A 19,077-nucleotide genomic window follows, 5' to 3' on the forward strand; every position below is an offset into this window, starting at 1 on the left:
GTTTGATGGGACAAGCAAAAGCCTGAAAGAGTAGTGATGTCTGCCGGCTGAGGCTACTCAGTTGGCTGCAGTGTAGGGGGCCGGCATGGGAGAACATCAGGCAGGCGAGCCGGTGGAAAACTGCGACAGGACCAGTCACTCCAGGAGCTGGTGCTGGGAGCCGTCACCCTCCAGTGCTGCACTGGGGGCGGCCAGAGAGGATGTCAGCCTGGGATGCAGGAGGGAGAGAGTAGTGGGGCGGAAACCTCACGGGACACAGGGACAGTTCTTGCCCCCTTGAACCTCCTTCACCCCTAAGCCTTCCTTCTAAGCCCCCCAGACTTTATAAACCTGAACGCTTCCCAGGGTGTGCATGTTCCCAGCGCCCTTCCTCATCCACCTTCTGCTTTCTGTGGCTTGATTTTCTTCACCTGTAAATCAGAGAAAGAGTGTGTGTGTGTGTGTGTGTGTGTGTGTGTGTGTGTGTGTGTGTGTGTGTGTGTGTGTGTGTGTGTGTGTGTGTGTGTGTGTGTGTGTGTGTGTGTGTCGGCGCGTGCGCACATGAGCGTACACACGTGCCCCGAGGGTTGTTATGAAGCCGCAGTGAGTAAGGCCCTGTGGAAGGAAGTTGGTTGGAAAGCACGGGCAGTTCCCAGTCTCTCCCCACACTCAGCTGCCGTTCCCAGTCCACGAGGGGAAATCCTGGCCCGGAAAGCCGTGCTCACACTGGCCCGGGGCCCAGGGCCTGCGCCCCCGCGGAGGCTGGGTCTCTCCCTTCCCGTTTCCCTTGTTGATTCCACCGCGACTGCTGTTGGCTTGCGGATGGAAGGGCGCTTCTCCGGACCTGCCTGAGGTCCCGCCTTGGCTGCCCACGGGGACCAGCCTGCTCAGGCTCTGTGACTGATATCGACAACCCTGAGGGGCTCAAGGGGCCTCAGCCTGAACAGGGATCTCAAGTGTCTCAACAGAGCTGGACACGTAAGAAGCTGGCTTCTGACGTTCAGGCTGCAGCTGAGAGATGACCTACCACCTCTACAAAGGCCTGCCTGCAAGATGAAGAGGTGAAGTGAGGGAGGAGATCTGAACCAGGAAAGAGGGGCGACTCAGGAGGAGCGGAAATCCCAGGAAAGGGACGGAGCTCCTGCGATGGCAGAGAGGTGTGTGTAGGCAGGAAGGCGCGCAGCCCGGCAGCTCCTCCCCTGCACGGAGCCGCCTACCTGCTGATGAGCTGCTCCTCCGCTTCATCCCTCCCTCTCCCGCGTGACCCCCACCGCCGAAGATGATCAAGTTCCGCAGGTTTTCAGGTCTTAGAGGTCTCTAGGACCTCTCTTCTCTCACCCTATGACCACTGCCTGGAACTCACAGCCCTTTCTGGCTGGGTTAATTAAAACAGCTTCCTAACTGTTCTTTCCTCCAGTTCCCTCCTCCTTCTAATCCACCCACCTCCCCAAAGTGGCCAAAATGACCTTTCTGACTTGCAGATCTGATTGTGACTCTGCTTAAATCCATCAAGGGCTCCCTACCACCTTCCAGGTCAACTCTGTAGCCTGGAACCCAGGACCCTCCCTGGTCTGAGCCCACCACCTACCTCTCCTGCCTCATTTCGCACCAAACCCAACACAAACCCCAAGTTCTCACCACACTACACTTCAGCTTCCCCGATGAGGCATACTATTTCATGCTGCCTGGTGTTCTTCCCTTTACCCGGAGTCCCCCTCCACCCCTATTTCCCTGACTAATCCTACCCTTCCTCAGGACACAGCTAAGACATCACCTCCTCCAGAACATTTCTTCTGAGCCCTGCTTTGTGCCCTTGGAACCCACCATATGTATACCTCTGGCTCAGAGGTTCTAACCTAAGGTCAGAATCAGGAACTCTGAACCTGCATGGGTGAAAATAATTGCACTAACCTCTACTGACAGTCTAACATTTCCTTTGCTTATGAATATGGACTCAAATCACAGTGATAATCTGCTGTACCTGTGATTTATCACCGACGAAGTCATATAAATGTTCATACCACTTTAGAGTTTCAGTTTAGATTATCTCACAAATTGTCTATGCTCATCAATATTTTGAAATTTCAATAGTTAATAAACCCATAGATCTATTTAATGTGTAAAAACACTCATAAATTATTCCCAATTTGATTTTTCATATATGTTTTGTGAAAATTTTAAAAAATAATTGACTTCCTTTGCAATCATATACATTTTACTTTATATGTTTTTAAAATGTTACTCTGAGATTGAGGTCTGTGAGCTTCCTGCCGTGAAACAGTTCCTCTTTCTTTGACAGAAACCTGTAATACTCTCCACTGGAAGTGTTGATTTACCTTGTCCATCTCTGTCAACTTAAACACAAGGGACCCTTTTTTTACCTCAAAGTGCATGGCACGTAGCACATGCCTAAAAATATCTTTTTGAAATGAAGAAATAAATAAAGACAAAAGGGAAGGAAGGAAAGGGAGGGAGGGAGGGAATTTGACCTTCAAAGAGCATCTGCTCCTCCCTCCACCTGGGACTCTCAAGATATCGCTGAGATTCACGGCCTTCCTCCTTTGTATCTTTGTCATATTCTTGGTGAGAGCCTCCATAGCACCATATTGGAAATTGTAATTCCATAACCACCATGATTGTCTTCTTCACACTTATCACCATCTGACATACTATAGACTTTTATTTTTTATGCATTTATTGCCTGTCTCCCCTCACTAGAATATAACCTCCATGAAGGCAGGGACCTTTATTTGATTCGTTGGTTTCTCTGTCTCTGGCACCTGACATAGCATCTGACAGATGATGAGCATCCAGGAAATATTCATTGGATGGGAGGATGGAAGCAAACAAATGGGGAAGACCTGTCAGTTAAGTCAGTCCCTATTCTGCAGGTGAGGGAATCAAAGCTGGGAGAGTTTGCGGCCCCAAGTCACACAGGGCATTGACCGCACAGCTGAATGGATGGGAGCGGGCGGTGGGAAGAGGCAGGGTCTCCTGGATTGGGCACAGAAGGAAGGACCTGGAACCCCAGGCCAGGAAATTTGGTTCTAAGACATGGGGCATATTTTCAGTGGAGAAATGACAGCACGCCAGGAAGACTGCTCTGACCCATAAGCAGGACTGAGGAGCAGGAAAGGGGCTCACATCTTATCTTCAGGCTGTTGCTGTTTGATCAGCAGCCTGGATATGAAAAAATCCTGCCATTCTGTCCACCTCTGGGAAAAGCCAAGGCCTGTTCACCCTGTGAGAGCTGACAGCTCGAAGGCTGTCTGAAGGATCCAGAACCTGAATAAGTGGTCCCCCTGGACGCTGAACAACACTTGTGCAAACCTCTACATGGTGCTTCCCCAGCTGGGCTGGAATGTTTCCTTTTCTGTGAGGCCTTTGATAGCAAGACTACAATACAGTCTTCTCTCTTTGCCAGTGAAAGACCAGAGCCTAAAACATAGTAAGATTTTAGGGACTATTTATTGAAGAAAAAATTGTGATTAGAAAATTGCAAATGTTATAGTGATCATTGGATTCAATCATGGGGGAGAGGAATGAACTTTGACTGAGTCTTACAGTAGAGTAGGTACTGTGCTGGGTACTTGAGCTACCGAGCTGAGTGAAAGGGGCCCCTGACCTCCAGGAGCTCGTGGCAGAGGAGGGGACAGACACAGGAGCAGGCAATGTCAGCACACTGTGCAAGGACTGAGGAGCTGCACCCCCAAGCCCCCTGGCACTTCCCAACCTGAAGTTATATTGTTATTTCATTACTTGTGCTCTGTCTTCCCACAGGAATGTAAACTCCAAAAAGGCAAGGGGCTTGTCTTGTTCATGGCTCTACTCCCAGCACATAGCAGGTGCTCACTTAGGAAGTCTCTGTGAATGAGTGCATGACTCAAGCAAGCACAGAGGGTTGTGGGTGCCTCACCCACTTCAGGGGCAGGGGTCAGAGAAGACTTTGGGGACAAAAGAGGTCTTGCCCAGCAGAACGATGCTCCAAAACTCACACCTCCTTCAATAGCCCCTACTTCATGACTTCCTTATAAGTCAGTAATGTCAGAACTACTTTAAATTTAATTACTGATTTAAAATGAAGAAACAAATCTCGGAGAAGGGGAGTCCAGCCAATGCCCTGCTGTGCCTGTGGAGCAGCAGCCACCCAGAGGATGAGGTGCCTTCTTCTGATTCCACGGAGGCACTCGGTGTGCTGCTAGCCCCAGGGACTGAGCCGGGGTGGGCCCACGTGCCACGCTGGGGACGTTGGACTCCTTGGTGAATTATTCTATTGGAGCAGATGGGAAAGAGACTTCTACTTTGGTCCAAAAGCTGTATAGATGGGCGTCTCTAGGCATCCACATCCCTAAGATATGGCGAAAGCAGCTGAGAGACAATGAAACCAGTACAGCAAGGGACTCAGGAAAGGGAGGAGGAAGCAAGCGAGAGCGGTCAGCACCAGAACCCCCTGTTCTGGCCATTCTGCACTTCCTGGGGTTTGGTAGCTTGGTTTTACCTTCAATTCTGTGATTGTCCCTATAGTCTTTTGATTTATCTCCCCTTTTTGCTTAAGCAAGTTCAAGTTGGGATTTTGCTCCTTGTAACCCATACAGTTTTGAACAAGGAAGGCAAGAAAGTCATAAGTTCAGATTTGGAGAGGAAGGGATAAGCATGGAAGACAAATCAGGGGCAGAATTAAAAGAGCATGGTAGCCCGTCTGATGCTTCATGTAAAAGAAGGGGTATCCATGGGGAAGTCCCGGGCTTTTGGCTTGAGAGATTGGACGGGGATGGCGGTGTCTTTAGCAGAAGTGGGCAATCCAGAAGATAAGCCACTGGTGGGGAAGGGGTGGAAGAAGGGAAAACCCATTCATTCACCAAACAATTAATTGTCAAGCTTTTTCTAGGTACTGGGGACTCAATGGTGGATAAAATGAGTTCAGATTTGGGTAGTATCTGTGGACGATCATTGACTTATTTATTTAACTAACAATAAGCACCAACTATGGGCCACGCTCTGTCCAGCGAACTGAGTGTAAATCCAGGCAGTGATGTCCAGCGGGCAGCAGGTAAGAGCACTGAGCTGGCTTTTCTGCTGTAAATGTCATCCTCACAGGGATAATTTTGGAAGTCATGGGAGAGAGGGCTTGGAGAAGAGAAGTCAAGTTCCACAAGCCTTGTCCATCATGCCTGGGCTGCACCTGTGAGCTCAGAACACAGGGCATCTTTGGCTTGTGTATCCGAGAGGCAGACACAGAAGAAGCTTGGGTTTAGGAGTCCGATCTGGTGCCAGCCCAGGTTCACGCACCAGGCCTACCCGGTCACCTTGGAAATGACCCTGAATGGGACTGGCTCGCCTCTTGAAGTCTTGGTTTCCTCAGCTACAAAATGCGGATGTGAACACTTATCCCAGAGTTGAGAGTAAACAGAAAACATAGAGGTGCATTCACTCTGCCACAAACATGTAGCAAATACCTGTATGTCCCCGGTTCTAGAGTAAAGGAATTAAATGGAAGCCCATCTCAGGGGTTTCACCTGGAAGGAACACATGAATTGTGGGGGGCTACCATGGCTTGGTTCTGACTCTCCTAAAACATCCAGTCTCTCGGCAACCGCCACGAATCAACATATCCATCTGCCCCTTCCCCATCCCATACGAAAGGCTCTATCTTCTGCCTTTAGAGAAGAAAGAAAATAAATGTTCTGCTCTGCAGAGCTGCTTTCCAGAGCCGCAGAAAAGAGCCCACGTGAACCACGCTGTTCTTGGCAGCCACTGCTCCGCTCCTCACAGCCAGAGGCTTAAAGCTTTATTCGTGGTTTAAGTTACAAGCAAGGGTGAAAACCCCAGAAAAGGGTCGGGGGGGAGGAGAAAACATTTTAAAAGTTAAGAAAATCGCCTTGTGTTCTCAAGTGTGGGCGATTCGTCCAAACACCTGAGAGATGGAGCATCCTAGCGGTCTGACCGTGGTTTCTGTTCTGGGGGCTCTGGGCCCAGCGTCGGGAGCAGGGGGCTTTTTTCTTTCTTTCATACATTAAGAAAATCACAAAATCACTTTTTACAAGATATTAATGAGTAGCTTTCCTGCTTCAATGGCAACATTGTTGGAGGTTTTGAAAAAAAGCCAGATCCAGGTTTAGGGGGTGGTTTTGCTCTGAAGGTTGTTACATGAAGAATTTCACAGTCATTCTGCAGGGAATTCGGGTGTTGCCCCCCCCCAACTCCCCCCTCCCAGGATCCAGAGCAGGGGACATTAAACATTTTAGGGACAGAAGTGCCCATTAAAGTCTTCAAGTCCAACCCTCACCTTACACTGATGACAAACAAGGCCCAGAGAGAGTAGGCAACATGCCCAAAGCAGCCCAGCAGATTTACGGTAGAAGCCAGTCTAGACTCCCAGCTCCTGGACTTTGAAGATCTTTCTGGCAGCCTTTGAGGCAGCCCAGAGGTGACATTCCACTTCAGAAAGCATGACTGGCCTCCCCTCATGTTGACATTTCTGCCGCAGTGACTTTGAAAGCCGCCGTTTATAGCCCTGGCTTTGGAAGGGCAAACACTGTTATCAGTAGAACAACACAGGTGGCTTCTGGAGTTGGGTCCAGGTGGAGCTGGGCAGGAAGGGAGGCCCCTCTGCGCTGGCAGCCATGACCCAGTCACTTGTCTGGGTTCAGAAGGGTGCCACAGACCCTCCCTGGGGAGTGGGACAGGAGGCTAGTGTGGTGGCAAAGCAAGGGCTTGGCTCTGGGGAAGACGAGATGGTTCGAGTTCCAGTGATGCTACTTGCCAACAAACTCCCTGATGACCTAAAAAACAGGGATAATGTCAGCTCAGTCGCAAGTGCTCAGGAGCCCCGCGTTGCTGGTGGCTCCTTTGTTGGACAGCGCAGGCAGAGGGTTATCACAGAAAGCTCTGTTGGACTGCGCTGGCGGGGACACTGGGCTCTTGACGTTGGTTGCTTGGTTCTGGGTCTCGCCCACCTTGGCCGCCTGAAAGCAGAGGGCTGGCCCACGTGAGGGCTCCAGCTTTAACGGCTCAGACTCTGGGCAGAGACAGCCCAGGTTCCAGGCTCATCCCTCCTCCTTGGTCCTCTCCATTACTGCGGGGATTTGGTTTCAAGATTTGGGGCCTTGGCTGAGTGACTGTATCATGTTTCCTGATGCAAAATCCCAGGCCGGAAATATGCGTAGGTCCAGGGGCCAGGAGCTGTGTATGCTTGATGTGAATGCTGTGGTTTTGAGTCAGAAAGCTTTGGATTCATGTCCCGGCTCCCCTACTCAGGTTTTAGTGGTCCTGAGTAAGTCAGAGAACCTCTCTGGACCTCAGTGTCCTCATCAGTGTTCTCTCTGCCTGCCAGGTCACATACTGGTAAGGGGAGGAAGTAATGGTGGCAGAAGACACTGCCATCCGTAAAACACACTGCTAAGAACGGGACACTGCTAAAAGGGGGGTTGGCTTTTCTTCTTCCTCTGCTTCTTCGCTACAGTGGTATTTAGATGGAGGCCAGCAGCTGCCTTTGAATCTATGTAAGTAGATGCTGTACTTTTTGGAAACATTCTCTGGAAGTCTAGAGATAAGAAGAATCTGGTATCCCAGAGACACCCAGAAAGAGTTCCCTGGAGGGAGGGGAGGGGAGGGGTAGAGAGAGAGGAAGCATTCTTTGAACACTTATTATGTCCTTGATACTGTGACAGTCACTTTCATATAGCGTGACGGTGAGGATGAGGATGCCTAAGTTCATCCACAGGTACAGTCCTGAGTGTCTTACACATATTAACCCCATTTTGCAGATGAGGACACTGAGGCAGTGAGAGGTTAAAGGAAGTCAACAAGGCCACCCTAAGCTGCGGTTTAAGTCCTAGCAGTCCAGGGCCATGTGAGACTGCCGCACGGCACTGCTCCCATAGGCTGCATGCTGTGGACCCTCGCACACGCCACCTGCATCTCCCAGACGGGAGACTGAGGCTCAGGAAAGTTAGGTAGTGTGTGCAGGGTCACACAAAGGAAAGACAGAAAGTTCACTGCTTTTTTTTTTCCTTCAAAATTATTTCCTTCTTTGGCTATGTTTTTAACTGATAGAAAGGCCATTCAGCATGAATCCAAATCTAGCTTTCTATTATTTCCTTGCTTGAATCCTATTTCCCTCTTTGGATCAGACAGAAGAAATCTATTGCCTCATGATTTCATAGGGAAATCTCTGAAAGAAAGCATCTCCAAGCGTGGCACATAGCAGTGGGGGGCTGGCAGGCCCGCTCTCCCAACTTCCTCATCTCTTCTCTTCCTCAGGAAAAAAATGCAAGTCCTTCAGCCTTTACACGATGACGACGTCATTCCCTTCTGTGTTCCAGTTCTGCACCCTTTGCGACATGTTCCGAATGTGGAACCAGATCTTAACCCTATATTCCAGCTTCGGTCTGACCAAGGAGGAAGTGCAGTGTCACCTTACCCTTTGACCCTCCTATGCTCCTAGTGATACAACCGAAGTCTACGTTTTTTCTCTTGGCAGACATCACACACTGCTGACTCACAACTCTCTCGTGTCCTGACTTCCTGTCTATTGCCCTTTCCTCTACTTGGACTGATTTCTTAAGGTCTCTCTCGTTGTCATCATGCTGGGACTCATGAGGGATTCCTTCAGCAGGTACCTTGGGGGAGCTCTCAGGATAGGGGCTAATCCATACCCTCCAATGTAGGCCTTCAAATTCCCCAAAATCGCTGGATCCAGTGGGAGACTGGGCAATGCTTTCTGAGTCTGCGGGGGAAGCAGCTAACAGAGGGCTATTTCATACAGGGTCACATCAGTAAGCGATGGGAAAACACCCTTGGCCAGGGGATGAGCTCTGCTATGTTCCTATGTGAGGCTCGCTTCCAAAAGGGTCTGGGAGCCATAATCCATTCGTGCATGGATTCACTTTAAAGTAGTGTGGTTGGTAGTTCAGGCTTTGGAATCTGACAGGCCTGGACTCAAAGCCACTTCTCACCTTTGTGACCTCAGGCCAAGTCCCAACATTTTTAAGCCTCAATTTCGCTCTATAAAACTGAGGGCGTAATAGTACTTACTTCATTGTGATGTTCAGAGGATGAAAAGAGAAAGCAGAAATAAATGTTGTACCCCTGGGCATTGGCACAAAGGGAGAGTTCAGCATTTGGGATGATTTCTGCATGCCTTTGCTCTCCCATTCAAGAATTTATTCAGCAAATATTCACCGAGACTCTGTGGGGGTGCTGTGAAACGAACACAGATGCTAATAAAAGCCTGAGAGCAGGATCCAGCTCTAGCAGATAAAAGCGCCTCTGGGGACCAGCCAAATGCTTTACAGAAACTCTGCTGTGGTTCTGGATTTGGACAGCCAGACATGCCAGCCACTTCACTGCGCCCCAACACACGATCTCCTGGGCCATCTCTGAGGTTGAAGTTTCTCTGGTTATTCTCAATGTGACCTTGGGCAAATCCCATAACCCATCTCAGCCTCTGGCACATTTCGTATAGCACGGATATGTGAATACCCACAGCGCCAAGGTTTTGTAGTAGATCAACCAATAACAAAGGTAAGGTAAGAAGCCAAGCCCGCACTTGGCCAACGCCCCATCAGTTTTAGCTGTGTCCCCCTGACCACTCCCTCTGCCCGCCAGCCCTCTACCACTATGTGCCAAGCTTGGGCTGGATGCTAGTGGTCAACAGATTCACGTAGAGAGTTTAAAGTTTCGGCGGGGGTCGGGGGGTGGGGGGGCAATAAACATTTGAACTTCCAACCCTAAAAGAGAAGGCTAAGAACTGTGATAGAATTATGTCCAATGTGATGTAGGAATACCAGGAAGGGCAAATCCCTTTTCCTGCTTGGCCCTCAGTTTCCTTATCTGTCAAATGGGTGCAATTTGTTTAGACCTCACATGAGATGACTTAAGTGAGTTAGTAAATGTCAAACTATAACTTTAGTTCTGTGCTAATACTCCTAATTTACTTATCTATGTCCCCATGAGAAGTCAATCCTCTTGAGGGAGGGCCTCTGTCTTACTCATTCCTCTCTCCCCAGCACATTGACACACAGCAGGTGCTGGTCAACATTGGTTGAATGAATTGATGCAAGCATTTATTATCTCATTTTATTTCTCCAATCTCAGAGGGGTACATTCATTTTATAGATGCAGAAAAAACAGTGTACAGAGTTCAACCAGTTGCCTGGCAATTAGTGACTGAACCAGGCAACTTCAGACCTGTTCTGATGACCTTTCTTCTAGATTCCACAACAGAGGCCACTGGCTCAGGTTGGATGACACTGCTCTGCTGGACATGACTCACCTTTCTCCATGGGTCATTGAGGTCAATCCATCAGCCTCTTACACTGAGTCATGGGTGGAGGTGAACCTGGGATTTGAAGAGAAAGCAGAGCTATCCTGTTGGACCGGTGTGCCCAGGGGTCCCTCAGGCTAGCCAAACATATCACTTGGGGAATCCTTCCTGGTGGGTGACGATGGGGTGGATACAGAGACGTCACACGGTCCACTCCCCTCTCTCACAAGAGTATCTGAAGGGCGACACCTAACCTGTCATTGTGCCTCTCCATTCCCAGTGCCAACACCTTGACTTCTGCCCTCATCATCTCTTGTCTTGACTGGGATCCCAGTCCTGCTTTATTGACCTTCCTCTAAGAAAATAAGTAACATGCATTGTCACACATGAAAACTATGTCCTGCTTATGTTTTAAAAAAATCTTTAAAAGCTCCCTAGTACATAGAGAATAAAGTCAAAATCCCTGGCCAAGCATGCAAGGCCCTACTGACTACACTTCAGCCTACCTTCCCAGTCTTCTTCCTGTCTGTCCTCCCTGGGTTTCTTCACTTTAGCCCAATATATGTGTCGCTATTCCTTGGAGCTGCCTTTTACCCTTTGCTCTCCTCGCCCTGGATAATACACTTTCTTTCACATTGAAGTCTTCCCCATTGTTTTACTCATTCTTCGATCTGAGCTTAAAAGCCACTTCCTTTAGGAAGCGTTCCCTGATCTCCTCAACCCCAAATGATAATCCTAATTATGTTTATTGATCATTTATTTTGTCAAGGCTTAGTGATGAGTACTTTAACATGCTTCCTTTAATTTGATACTTCCAACAATCTTACATGGTCATGAATACTATTATTCCTCTCTCATAGACGTGGAAACTGAGACTCAGAAAGGAGAGCTAAACTGTCCACACTCACACACCTCGTGAGAGTTCCAACATCAGTCTGCTTGACTCCAAAGTCACTCCGTGACTTTGGTTCTTATCCAACAAATTCTTTGCACCTCTTTGGGGCACTCATCGTGTTGGATGTTGTGTTTTCCTACAGAGCTTATCTACTCAATTCTACTGTGATCTTCCAGAAGACAAGGGACTCTTTCTTGTGCACCTTTAGCTCTCTGGGTGGTGTAGTGTCTGACACATACTGGGATGTAGGACAGAAAGCAAGAGTTATTGAGCACTTACTGTTTGTAGCCCTGTGCTAATGGCTATTCCAACACACACACACATTCATTTAAGTATTGTTAGTCCCATTTTACAGAGCAAGAAACAGAGGCAAAGAGAGGCTAATAATTTTTCATCATCTAAAATTTGTGTTTGAATTATTTTTTAATCATTTGAATGTATTTCTTTATAAAAAACGAAATTAGTGTGTTTGAAATATAGACCCACACAAATCTTTGAAAATCCCACATCCCGAGAAGAATTTAGACTTGGGCTTCTCTGACTCCAGGGATGTTAGGATTATGGGCAGCTGCTTTGGACAGAAAACTCACAGTAATCATGAGGTTTAATTCTTTCACTCAGAAAAGAAGCCTAGAGGGAGATGATAGCTCTCCACGGTGCTAAGACCCAGGCTCCTTCCGTCTTGTTGCTCTGCCATCCTTCACGCATGGTTTCCATCCTCTGGCCCAGCGTGGCTGCTCCTTCCAACCAGACAGAGGGCGAGCAGGATAGAGGGCATGTGTCCTGCAGTTAAGAGCACTCCCCAGAAGTCTCACACACCACTTCCGCCGCTTACAACCCATGGACCCGAACTTAGTTCCACAGCAACACTCAGCTGTAATGAAGGCCAGATAATACCGCCTTGATTTCCAGCAGCCACACGCCCAGCTAAAACCCAGGGGCTCTGTTGTTGAGGAGAAAAGGGGAGAGCAGCTCTGTGGGGACCACCAGCTGTCCCCTGAAACAGGTCTGAGTGTTTTTCTTTCACAATGTCTCTGCCCTTCTCGCTAAAGCTGCTTAATGATTGGAAATGTGTCATCCTTCAGAAACACCCTTGGGCCCTCTACAGAGGAGGCTAATACACACCGAGGGAGGACAATCACCTGTTCATCAAAGACCAACTTCTAAACCCAATGATCAACAGTCCTTCTCTGAGGGAGGGTCCAGTTGTGCGTTCCTGGGCAAGTCAATTACTCTCCCTAAGCTGTATGACCTTGGGCAAATCATTTGACCGCTGTAAGCCCGAATCAGTTACATGGAGATGAGAATAAAATAACATTTACTTCAGAGGGTGGCCAGGCGGCTCAAACAACATCATGAGAAACATGAGAAATTAATTTTAATAGTGGATTTTATGGAACCCAATAATTCCACAGTATTATCGTGGTAACATGTAATCAATTTAAGTTACTCATGAGATATTTTACATTCTGTTTTCACACGAAGGCTTTAAAAATCCAGTGTGTGTTTTATATTTACACATCATTTCAATTCAGACCAGGCATATTTCAAGGGGCTGCAGGCTCCTGAGGTGGGCAGTACAGACAGAGGCTCACTTACCTGCCCTTTCTGGTCCTTCCCCTCGCATCCTGTACTGACAGGTGAACAAGTCATCTTTCCCGCGTCCAGTGGCTGTTTACTCGCCTTATCCACGAACAGCTCCCTGAGGAGACAAAAAGAGTAGGGTCCCCAGGGCCTAACACCGCACCTAGCACAGAGCAGACATTCAATCAATCCTTGTTAAACAAACATTATTCATTTCTCTGTCCCCCGTACCCAGCCCAGTGCCTGACCCTCAGTAGGCATTTAATAAAGACTTACTAAATTAATGAAGTAATGACTTGGTACTTTAATGGGGGCTGAATTTGCGCCTTGCTGGCAGGTGAAAACCAGGCCATTTATTGCAGAGGAGACAATGGTAGCTTTCTAGCCCTCAAAGTAACACCTGCTGTTAAGTCAAGTTTCCTTCCCCACCTCCTTGCCCCCAAAACAGAACTGGAGCCAGATGGTAATCCGCGGGCTGGCACATTCTGGAAAGATCACGCAAACGCCTGGCCTGCAGTGATAAGAAAGCATACCAAGTTCCCGTGAACCAAGAAAATTAACTCCCAGCTGAGGCTTAATTTCTCTGGTTCACTGTATTCGTTTTCTTTCAAGACTGACTCGGCTCTGCACGAGGTGAGAGGCTCTGAAAAGTCGCCCGCCATGGCAACAGAAATCTAGGACATTTTACCGAAATACTAATAAACTTCACAATGATGGGACATGTCAGCCTCAGCAGCCTCACTACCTAGCGTGATGACCTGAGGCAGCTCGTGGTCCGTCTGTGAGCATGGACTTCCTCATCTGCGAGCTGGGAGCGACTGCACAGGCGTCTCTGGCTGTGCAGGGTGAGGACCCGGGGAGAGCAGGGAGCTCCCCGCACGTCCCACGTCCCACTCTCAGGGAGAGCTGACTTGCCTTGTTCCTGCGAGGCTCTCCTGAATGCCATTTGCAAAGCAAGACTTGGCATCATTTTTGTCTTGACAATCAGCCACAGGCTGTATGATTTCCTTAGAGTTATGTAGAGCGTCCCCCCGCCCCCTCCTTGTGGACAACTGAAACACAAACACAATTGAGAAAGATCTGAGTCCAATCATCTCTTTGGAGCCTGGTGGCAGGCCAGGAGGCCGGTCACAAAGGCTGCATTGAGCTGCATACAGCAGCCTGATGGGCTGGGGCTTCGCCCCAAACATTCTTTACTAGGCTTGATTGGGGGGAGGGCTGGGGGAGGGGTTACCAGCCTCCCAATATTTGTTGCTGCGTCCCCACAGCAACCGCGTTGGCCAAAGTGAAACCTTGAAACTGCGCATCGAAACAGGGGAGGCGCTGCAAGGCCTGGCCTGACTGAGAGAAGGCTTCCTCCTGCACCCTTCCCTCGCTGTCTGACTGGAGTGTTCTGGGCTCCTTTCAGAGGGCATGAAAGAGAAGCTATTGTGCGGGCGGCACCCAGCTTCCTGCCTGCTCTAACAATACTGGGGTGTGCGAAGGCTGTACCAATTGCTCAGGATGGGTTTTAAGAGGCTTACAGCAAATCAAGCCGCCTGGTGTTGTCTGCAGAGCTTTGAGCAGGGTGTACTGACTCTGGTTCTGGAGCAGGACAGCCATACCACTCACCTGTGTGCCCTTGGGCAAGTCACTTATAGTCGCCAAGCCCTTTCCTTAGCAAAAAAGAAAAAAAAAATCCCAATCCACTAAATCTTCGATGCCTCTCCTGAACTAGATGCTGGAATTACAACGTTAAAAATACATGGCATAGTAACCTATGATGAAAAAAAAGAAAGAAAACAAATTATATGTCTATGTGTGACAGAAGCATGCTGTACACCAGAAATTGACACAACATTGTAAACTGACTATACTTCAATAAAAAAAATTTTTTTTAATTAAAGAAAAAACACATGATGGCCTCAGGGAGCTCACATAGCCTACCAGGCAGAGCTTTACTTAAATAGTAGGTTGGCTCGTACCACGTGCCCACTACCTGGCTCCCAGTGGGGACCAGTCATCCTATAAAAGTTCATTTCCCTTCCTTCTTCATCCTGGCTACTCCAAACAAAGCCCTGAAAGATGAACAAGACCCCATGTACTTTCGTAACGTGCTTCTCGTATCCAAGATACCTTACCAGACTGGACATAACTGGCGGGTGGCGTGGGGGACTGCTCTTTCGTTAATTTTTATGCCTCGTGTCTTCATTACAACATGCGTTCACCATCCAGCTCTCATTGAATTTTCCTATCTGCTGAACTTGGAAGGGCAAGATGTCTTCACTCCAGATTGGAGGTGCCAAAGCAGGAAGGGAAGTGATGTGCCCAGGTCGCAGAGGGAATTAGGCAGAGCTGGGATTCGAATGTTCATTTCCCAACTTCTTTCCAAAAATATTTCTTGAGCAGCTACTAGGTGCCAACATTGTTCTAGAGTGCCCTCGAGTAGATGAGAGGGATGGACCAGCTTTAATCCCCGGTATGTCTTCTACTTTAATGACACACACACACCCCTCATTATCCCCTTTGGGGATACTGTTAAACTGCTTTCAAATGCAAATTTTTTTCAATTGCATAGAATAGGCTTACCAGGAGGTGAAAAAAATATTGCCCCAGGGGTCTTGGAGACCCTGCCTTGAACACAGTGGGTTAGCCACTGCTCTTCCTGCTGGCTTCCCCAAGCATTTGTACGCAGCTCTAACTGCGGGGTATTTATGTGGTCACGGAAGATGGAACACCGCGAAGGCAGGGACTGTACGCTTTTCCTCTCTGCAGCCCTATGACTAGAAATTTGTGGCACGTACATATTCACAATCTAATTGGGAAAGGAAGGAGAAGAAGAAATAAAAAGGAAACAAATGAGAATTGGATCTTCCTGCATTACTAAACCTCTCACCTTTCACAAGAAGCATGTGCTTTGTATTATTTTATAAATATACAGTTAGCAAGAGATTTCTTTTCTTTTGTGCTTGTGAAAGACGAAGGAGAAAGGAGGAAAGGAATAAAGATTTATTGAGTGTCCAGAGTGTTCTAGGCACTCCATTAGGCACGGTCACATGAATGATCTCTTTTATAGATAACCAACACAGTCATCAGCACTACCATTGAGTTAAACAGTCACGGAATGGAATGGGAGGCTTCATGCAGTAGTGAGCTTCCCATCAGTGGAGGTTTGTAAGCAGAGCATGGATAATGTCTGCGGAGAATCTCAGCAGCTAAGGGTCATCGGGTTTTATATTGGCTATGGTCCAACTCAATCCTGGAAGTCCAAGGGTTCAAGTTATATCATTCCCTAACTGTGTAATTGATGAGGTACTTCAAGGTGTCTCATCGTCACAATGTGTACAGACGTAGACTGGGATGTGGCAGGAGGTGTCACAGCACAGCACGTGAACATGCAGATTCTGAGGTCAGACTGCCGGGGACAAAATCTGTCTCTGCTACTTAAGAATTATACTACATGCCTCAGTCTCCTCGTCTGCAAAATTAAAGTAATAGCAGGGTATACCTCACCCTAAAATTCATCTAAAGTGCTTAGGACAGCATCTCGCACATAGCAAGAGCTCAGGAAATGTCGGCTGTACTTCAATCATCTCTTAGCAACTGCACCGACTGCGTCCCGGGCCTTTGGGTATCTGTATGGCCCATAACTCTCACATTAAACCACAGCCAACTCCATTTAGAAAGACTGGGCTCCACAGACAGAAGCCCTTGGGGACTGAGGTGCTTTGATGGGGGGTACTCGTGGCCCCAGCCAAGCCGGCCCCCCTCCTGCTCCAACACAGGCCCCCAGCTGCCCTGCTCAGGTAACGTGTAGAAATGTTTACGGCGACCTCATTTGTTTTCCTTTCTGTGGCTGCTGCCTTCCAAAGACCAGGAACCGCTGAAATTGAACCAAGACAGGGGCCAGGGGAGCAGACAGGGCTGGGCCTGGGCCAGGAGTAATGAAGTGGAAAATGTTCACACCACAGGCAGCCTTACAATGCACCTGTACAAATAGAATGAGACCTTCCCCCACCCACCCCCCCTTCCCTACCCCCACCCCCGGCCTCCCAGGGGCCTCAAGACTTCTCTTTATGGCCTTGCTCGCTCCCCTGCCCCACCAACGCCAGTGCCTACAGTGGAGATAAGAAACAAAGACATTCGGAGTGGAGAGGTTAGGGGAGGGACAGAATGAGAGGGAGGGGAAAACAGAGACACCCTTAGTTCAAATGTTTCCTGTAAGTTCTGCTGAGTTCTCTGAGAGCCAGGTAGCCTGAAACAGGGGAGATGTGCACAGTTAAGGAGTGCCAACTACGTCCCAGGATGTGGGCAGAGTACTGTCATACACCTTTGCTCAAACCACCCACCCGATATGATTTCATCAAATTTCACCGACAAGGAAATTGAAATCCAAGGAAACAAAGGTAGCAGGAGACAGAGCCAAGATCTGAATCCAGGCTTCATCACTCCTGTTTTATAAGGAAGCCTCTCCAAGCCACAATGTTGAGTGACTTTTTCAAAGCCGTGCAGCTGAGGGTTGAGCAGAACCCCAGAGATGCTGAGCGCCCAGTGTGGTCACTGCTGCAGCCTGAACAGGTGGGGCCGTAGAGACCAAGGGCCTGGCTCTCCCCAGAGAGAGGAGTGGGAGCCGTATCTCTATCAGGATGGGAGACGGAGGACTGAACAAAGACTAACCTTTGATGAGCATTGTATCGTTTTTGAAGTAAAGTGACTCTGGGTGAGTCTCCCAGTCTCAGGGAGGTTCCGTGCCTTCACCTCTGCGATGGGAATTCCGGGAGCATGAAGTGAGATGATGTCTGTAGAAGCCCAAGGCTCTGTCGGCCCTTCGCCTCTCTCAGGCTCCGTCTGCAGTCACGCCCAGCTCCTACTGCTGGTGCATCGGGACCCTTCCTCAGCACCTTGGGGAAAAAGCAAAAGTCAAAAATAAAGGTCCTGGGGTGAAGGGTATGCCTCAGAGGTAGAGCACATGCTTAGCATGCATGAGGGCCTGGGTTCAATCCCCAGTGCCTCCATTAAATAAATAAATAAATAAATAAATCTAGTTACCTACCCCCCCCCCCAAAAGTAAAGGTCTTTGGCCCTGCATATACCCTGGGAGCTCACCTTCCATCACCACCTTCTCTTACATAGGTTGTTAGGCTCCTTAAAAGAGCAAACAGACGTAGAAATGCAACCTCAGAGTGTCTGATACCCACAGAGGCCCCCGGTTAAGTGCTAGCTCCCTTGACAAATGATGAGCTCCTTGCAGACCAAAACATATGCTGCTTTTTAAACCCTCTAAAGGTTTAAAAAGGTAGTATCCTGTAGCTCACAGCAAATGCTCAGTAAATGTCTGCTTATCGAATCTGTTAAGCACCTCCAGAGTTTGTATCCTTGTGCCCCTGATTTCCATACTCCTGGTTCAGTTGACATCCAGTGCTGTTTGGCCCTCTCCAGATGCCAGGTGCTTGATGCAGGAATCCAGGGACCGACTTGACACAATTCTCCAAAAAGTGCCTTCAAAAGGCTCACCCAGCTCAATAGGAATTGAATTACTGTGTCATTCCTTGTTGTTGGCAATGCTTTTGTTGCTGCTATTGGCTTTTATGATTATGGTGGTTGTTTTCATCAAGGAGGAAGTCTGAACTTTGTAATGTATACAAATTAGGATTGGCCTGTGTTCATAAAACGCTTTGCACTTACTGACTTGTCCCTGCTTGTTACACTTGCCCTGGTCTCTCACTAGGTGCCAGGAGGGACAAGGAACTCACTGCTGGAGAAGCAGACGCTGGAATAAGTACCTTTCATACAGTGCGACTCCTGGAACCATAGAACCGGCTACAGGTGGGAGAGATGAACTCAATGCAGGAGTGCTGCCCTAAAAGTGGTGATCTGAGCTGGGTGTGAATTTCATCATGGGATGGTCCCCCCATAAGCCATACGGCCTTGGCTAGCTCTTCTGAGCGGATGAGTGACCTGCATCTTCGGGGTGAAAAAATGTCCAACCCCACAGGGTCCTTTTCCCTCCATTTAGAATATAATGTTACCTCAGGAATGGACATCTAATCAGACTCTGTTTCGTGTTATCATCTACCAGTTTCACCCTAGGACTGTGCCTCACAGGAGCTCCATAAAAGTTTCTGACCCATCTGAACTGAACAATGAAGTCTAGCCCTACCGCTAGAAGACGGCAAGTTTCTTAAGACTAGAGGCCAGTCTGGAGGCTGGTAGTCTCTACCTGCATTTTAATTTCTCTGTCCTCACTGCAGCTGGCTCCTGCAAGTCCAGCAACCTCAGACAGTCAGCATCTCCCCAGGAATCTTGCCCTGTCTGAGGCTGCCCCCGATCCCCCGTGCTCCCATTGGACTCCAAGCCTCTGTGACCTGGCACC

General features: G+C 48.6%; 1 long non-coding RNA gene across 4 annotated transcripts in view; it reads right to left on the minus strand.

Annotated features, from left to right (window-relative positions):
* Positions 1 to 5,647: 5,647 nt before the first annotated feature.
* Positions 5,648 to 19,077, minus strand: part of LOC123617849 (uncharacterized) — a 70,699-nt gene continuing 57,269 nt past the window's right edge. Inside the window, exons 2-4 of one of the 4 annotated variants that reach the window (XR_012511246.1) lie at positions 17,382 to 17,605; positions 10,256 to 14,482; positions 5,648 to 6,761 (exon numbers count right to left, since the gene is read on the minus strand). This is a non-coding gene — a long non-coding RNA (uncharacterized LOC123617849). Of the gene's footprint in view, positions 6,762 to 9,236; positions 14,483 to 17,381; positions 17,606 to 19,077 lie in introns of those variants that run through there. The other 3 variants (XR_006726107.2, XR_006726104.2, XR_012511244.1) reach the window with 3 other exon arrangements.

This window comes from Camelus bactrianus, chromosome 13 (assembly GCF_048773025.1).
Source record: "Camelus bactrianus isolate YW-2024 breed Bactrian camel chromosome 13, ASM4877302v1, whole genome shotgun sequence".
Lineage (NCBI taxonomy): Eukaryota > Metazoa > Chordata > Mammalia > Artiodactyla > Camelidae > Camelus > Camelus bactrianus.